The 6,587-nt window shown below is 32.5% G+C and overlaps 1 long non-coding RNA gene across 1 annotated transcript; it reads left to right on the top strand.

The window, feature by feature from the left end:
- The first annotated feature begins 286 nt into the window (after nt 1-286).
- Nucleotides 287-6,587, top strand: LOC134229042 (uncharacterized). The gene is made up of 3 exons (XR_009984120.1): nt 287-550; nt 5,877-6,027; nt 6,517-6,587. It is a non-coding gene; the product is annotated as an uncharacterized LOC134229042 (long non-coding RNA).

Raw genomic sequence — 6,587 nt, 5'->3', positions numbered from 1 at the left:
GTATGCATACTCCACTAATGAAGTGCTTTCAAATGGCAACAAGGACAATGATTATGTGATCTTGACTGTGACCTATATGCTAAAAAAAATTGCATTTTCGAACTTTGTTGCTGTGTTTCACAAGTGCATTTTGTTTTTAGCTCTACTGGTCAGAGACCAGAAGAGCTTATGCGATAGTACATGTAATGTGTCCGGCGTCCGTCCGTCTGTCTAGCTGTCCGTCTGTCTGCAAACACTACTCCTCCTTAAATTTTAGTCTGATTTAAATATAACTTGGCACACAAGCAGACTATACTAAGATACATAATTTTGTGCATCAGTTTTTGATAAGTACAAACCAGTAGCGCTACAGTCTCGACAGAGACTTCTGGTTATTTTTTCTTCCATCCCGGTTGTTGCTAATGCTATTACATAATTAGTTTAAATTAGAATGCAATAGTACCTGGACATAATTTATCATTTCAGAGAGAAGAAAACTATGTGACTTTAAAAGAAAACCAGTGAGATAAAATCATAGAAAATGTATGATGATTCAGGATGTGGTCATTTGGTAAGTGGTAATTCATTCATGATTAGTATGTATATGACAATTGCCTGAAAAAAAAAAAAAGATTCAAAATTTTATTTAAACACTGAACTGTGGTATATCAGCTGTGAGCTACAAGAAGTTTTATGTAAAAGCTAGGGATGAAACAATTTGCCCCCTCCATGTTATGTGTGTATTGCTATGATTGGCATACAATCAGTTCTCTAATACATACACTCCAATAAAACTTTGTCATCTTGAACCTGAATTGAACAGGAAAAAACTCTGAGATCTCTCCAAAAATTGGAATGAAAAAAAGGAAATGCTTATTAACTGATTTCTTGCTGGTCAGTATTTTGATTACTTAAAGGAAGCTCTAAAAACTGCACACTAAAGAGTTCTACTTTAATATCAGGTAGTTTTATGAAATAAGAGTGATCTGCCCATAGATTAAGATTATGAAAAATGTTATTTTACAGTCAGTTAGATTATTTTTAATAGATTAAATTATTTTTAGCATTATTTAAAATAAAAAAAAAAATAGGAAATTAATTATTTTCATAAATTTTTCCAATGTAAGTAAACATCAATGATTTCTGCTTACAGATAGTCCATTGTCTTTGAAAATTTCTTGGGGAAATGAGGCACATACCATATGTTCTAAATGAATAAAAAAGGCTCCTTATGCATATATTCATATGAAATATGATAGATTTTTTTCTCTCCAAGGAATAATTTCTGCAAGTCACTAAGTTTTTAGAGTTTCCTTTATTTCATAGATATTTAATGAAATTATTTGAAGTATTAAATTTTGGTTAATTTTATGATACTAAAAAGTTATATGGATGAAAAAACAGTATGCGTGTATGACAATAGGGCTTAAATTTTTAATGTCTCTTAATTTTTCAGTGACATTAGGATTAAAACAGGAATTGTCATCACCAATAGACGAATTTCACTTTCCTAAGAGTTTTCTCCAATTGTCGGCGTATCGCTCATTTTTAGCTCTACTGGTCAGAGACCAGAAGAGCTTATGCGATAGTAATGCATCCAGCGTCCGTCCGTCTGTCCGTCTGTCTGTCCGTCTGTCTGTAAACAATTTTTCAAAATGCTACTCCTCCTACAGTTTTGGTCTAATTTCAATATAACTTGGCACACAAGTAGACTACACTAAGATACATAATTTTGTGTATCGGTTTTTGATTTCGATGAACGGTGTTGCCGTGGTTACTAAAAATAGAAATTTCTGTGAAATTCTTTCAAAATGCTACTCCTCCTACAGTTTTGGTCTGATTTCAGTATAACTTGGCACACAAGTAGACTACACTAAGATACATAATTCTGTGTATCGGTTTTTGATTTCGATGAACAGTGTTGCCGTGGTTACTAAAAATAGAAATTTCTGTAAAATTCTTTCAAAATGCTACTCCTCCTACAGTTTTGGTCTGATTTCAGTATAACTTAGCACACAAGTAGACTACACTAAGATACATAATTCTGTGTATCGGTTTTTGATTTCGATGAATGGTGTTGCCATGGTTACTAAAAATAGAAATTTCTGTGAAATTCTTTCAAAATGCTACTCCTCCTACAATTTTGGTTTGATTTCAGTATAACTTGGCACACAAGTAGACTACACTAAGATACATAATTCTGTGTATCGGTTTATGATTTCGATGAACGATGTTGCCGTGGTTACTAAAAATAGAAATTTCTGTGAAATTCTTTCAAAATGCTACTCCTCCTACAGTTTTGATCTGATTTCAATATAACTTGGCAAACAGGTAGAATACACTAAGATACATAATTCTGTGTATCGGTTTTTGATTTCGATGAACGGTGTTGCCGTGGTTACTAAAAATAGAAATTTCTGTGAAATTCTTTCAAAATGCTACTCCTCCTACAGTTTTGGTCTGATTTCAGTATAACTTGGCACACAAGTAGACTACACTAAGATACATAATTCTATGTATCGGTTTATGATTTCGATGAACGATGTTGCCGTGGTTACTAAAAATAGAAATGTCTGTAAAATTGTTTCAAAATGCTACTCCTCCTACAGTTTTGGTCTGATTTCAATATAACTTGGCACACAAGTAGACTACACTAAGATACATAATTCTGTATATCGAATTTTAATTTTGATGAACGGTGTTGCCGTGGTTACTAAAAATAGAAATGTCTGTAAAATTCTTTCAAAATGCTACTCCTCCTACAATTTTGGTTTGATTTCAGTATAACTTGGCACAGAAGTAGACTACACTAAGATACATAATTCTGTGTATCGGTTTTTGATTTCGATGAATGGTGTTGCCATGGTTACTAAAAATAGAAATTTCTGTGAAATTCTTTCAAAATGCTACTCCTCCTACAATTTTGGTTTGATTTCAGTATAACTTGGCACACAAGTAGACTACACTAAGATACATAATTCTGTGTATCGGTTTATGATTTCGATGAACGATGTTGCCGTGGTTACTAAAAATAGAAATTTCTGTGAAATTCTTTCAAAATGCTACCCCTCCTACAGTTTTGATCTGATTTCAGTATAAGTTGGCAAACAGGTAGAATACACTAAGATACATAATTCTGTGTATCGGTTTTTGATTTCGATGAACGGTGTTGCCGTGGTTACTAAAAATAGAAATTTCTGTGAAATTCTTTCAAAATGCTACTCCTCCTACAGTTTTGGTCTGATTTCAGTATAACTTGGCACACAAGTAGACTACACTAAGATACATAATTCTATATATCGGTTTATGATTTCGATGAACGATGTTGCCGTGGTTACTAAAAATAGAAATGTCTGTAAAATTGTTTCAAAATGCTACTCCTCCTACAGTTTTGGTCTGATTTCAGTATAACTTGGCACACAAGTAGACTACACTAAGATACATAATTCTATGTATCGGTTTATGATTTCGATGAACGATGTTGCCGTGGTTACTAAAAATAGAAATGTCTGTAAAATTGTTTCAAAATGCTACTCCTCCTACAGTTTTGGTCTGATTTCAATATAACTTGGCACACAAGTAGACTACACTAAGATACATAATTCTGTATATCGAATTTTAATTTTGATGAACGGTGTTGCCGTGGTTACTAAAAATAGAAATGTCTGTAAAATTCTTTCAAAATGCTACTCCTCCTACAATTTTGGTTTGATTTCAGTATAACTTGGCACAGAAGTAGACTACACTAAGATACATAATTCTGTGTATCGGTTTTTGATTTCGATGAATGGTGTTGCCATGGTTACTAAAAATAGAAATTTCTGTGAAATTCTTTCAAAATGCTACTCCTCCTACAATTTTGGTTTGATTTCAGTATAACTTGGCACACAAGTAGACTACACTAAGATACATAATTCTGTGTATCGGTTTATGATTTCGATGAACGATGTTGCCGTGGTTACTAAAAATAGAAATTTCTGTGAAATTCTTTCAAAATGCTACTCCTCCTACAGTTTTGATCTGATTTCAGTATAAGTTGGCAAACAGGTAGAATACACTAAGATACATAATTCTGTGTATCGGTTTTTGATTTCGATGAACGGTGTTGCCGTGGTTACTAAAAATAGAAATTTCTGTGAAATTCTTTCAAAATGCTACTCCTCCTACAGTTTTGGTCTGATTTCAGTATAACTTGGCACACAAGTAGACTACACTAAGATACATAATTCTATATATCGGTTTATGATTTCGATGAACGATGTTGCCGTGGTTACTAAAAATAGAAATGTCTGTAAAATTGTTTCAAAATGCTACTCCTCCTACAGTTTTGGTCTGATTTCAATATAACTTGGCACACAAGTAGACTACACTAAGATACATAATTCTGTATATCGAATTTTAATTTTGATGAACGGTGTTGCCATGGTTACTAAAAATAGAAATGTCTGTAAAATTCTTTCAAAATGCTACTCCTCCTACAATTTTGGTTTGATTTCAGTATAACTTGGCACAGAAGTAGACTACACTAAGATACATAATTCTATGTGTCGGTTTTTGATTTCGATGAACGGTGTTGCCGTGGTTACTAAAAATAGAAATTTCTGTGAAATTCTTTCAAAATGCTACTCCTCCTACAGTTTTGATCTGATTTCAGCATAAGTTTGCAAACAGGTAGAATATACACTAAGATACATAATTCTGTGTATCGGTTTTTGATTTCGATGAACGGTGTTGCCGTGGTTACTAAAAATAGAAATGTCTAAAATTGTTTCAAAATGCTACTCCTCCTACAGTTTTGGTCTGATTTCAGTATAACTTGGCACACAAGTAGACTACACTAAGATACATAATTCTGTATATCGGTTTATGATTTCGATGAACGATGTTGCCGTGGTTACTAAAAATAGAAATGTCTGTAAAATTGTTTCAAAATGCTACTCCTCCTACAGTTTTGGTCTGATTTCAATATAACTTGGCACACAAGTAGACTACACTAAGATACATAATTCTGTGTATCTAATTTTAATTTTGATGAACGGTGTTGCCGTGGTTACTAAAAATAGAAATGTCTAAAATTGTTTCAAAATGCTACTCCTCCTACAGTTTTGGTCTGATTTCAGTATAACTTGGCACACAAGTAGACTACACTAAGAACATAAAGATACTTTATCAACGATCATTATTCTATTTAATGCTGTTTATAAAGTCTCAAATCCCAGCTGCTTCAGTACTTTCTCTTCCTTTGCTATAAGTTCAAACCAGTAGAGCTTCAGTCTCGACAGAGACTTCTGGTTCCACTTTGTCCTTTGTAAGTTACTTGTTAATATTTTCAATCTTCAAAAATATTGGACAATTACGATCTGTATCTGTATTGCCAGAGTAGGGGGGCAACATGAAAATCATAATGAATATGTTCATACAGATTTTATTTCTAAGATATTGTCCCTCAAAGTTGATACGGTTAAAGAGGGAAAACAACGTCTTAAGCCGGTTGACCCCAGATTGACCCTGCAAAGGGGAATAACTTTTGTAAATCTGAAAGTCCTTTCTGGTATATCATATAGATCTAAAACTGACTGAATTTTGATCAGCCAATTCATGAACATGATGAATGGATGTAAATAATGTTGGTCAATATATGCAAAAAAAAAAAAAAATTAAATTACTTGTTTATACATACATTTATGGTATCTCTCCCATTGAAGTTTATAAACTTGTTATTTATTTCTTAAATAAACTGAGCATACATGCAATACCGGTATAAAATTACTCATAAGATACATGTATATTTAAACCATGATAAAATCATAGGTGTCCAATGCAGCATATGATAAATCATTAACATACAAGTACATGTGTATATATACTGTAATACATATATATTGCATTATTTTTAGGTCCTGTTATGTGGATGCCCTAAGACAGTGTCTACCCATCACTCCATCTGATATCACTTGTTCTGTGCATATTTCTCTCTCAAACTTAAACTACAGAGAGCCTGTGGATAGAGGATGAAGAGTGACCTTGGACTAATTTTCTAGGTCAAAGGTCAGTATCAAAATCTACTGTATATCTTTATTTAAAATCGTAGTCCAGAGTATATTTCTCCCCTGGTGTAATCTAGCTTTTGTGCAATGGGGTGGAGGGTCTGCAATGATCTTCAACCAATTTCTAGGACAAATATAAAAATTAAAAAAAAAATCTCTCCCTAATATTTTTGTTATTATAAAGGGTATGTTTTCTATTAAACTAATCAAACTTAAAGCAGGGTTCTTAGTATGAGATACATGTAGTAATATATTCTCAATGACATAATAAGGCTGAAAACATTATTTATATTATGTTTTTTTTTTCACTTATCATAAAGCATTAAATATTAGAGATACATTAAGTGCTGAAATCATATGTATCATGGTCATGGAAAGTAATAATTGATATTGGTATATTAAAGGACATTGACTGATCTTTCAGATTTCTAAGTTATATTCAAGCATTATAATTCTGACATCATATAATAATTTTGTATGAATATTGCAGATCATAGGTGATGTGAAGAAAACCAGGAAACTAATGTTGAAAGAAGTACTTAATGACCCTTATGAATGGAC

Source organism: Saccostrea cucullata, unplaced genomic scaffold, assembly GCF_032062105.1.
Source record: "Saccostrea cucullata isolate Sc308-1 unplaced genomic scaffold, CSIRO_AGI_Scuc_v1 ctg6703, whole genome shotgun sequence".
Taxonomy (NCBI): domain Eukaryota; kingdom Metazoa; phylum Mollusca; class Bivalvia; order Ostreida; family Ostreidae; genus Saccostrea; species Saccostrea cuccullata.
The sequence above is the reverse complement of the archived record's forward strand: the minus strand, read 5'-3'. Positions and strand labels throughout refer to the sequence as shown.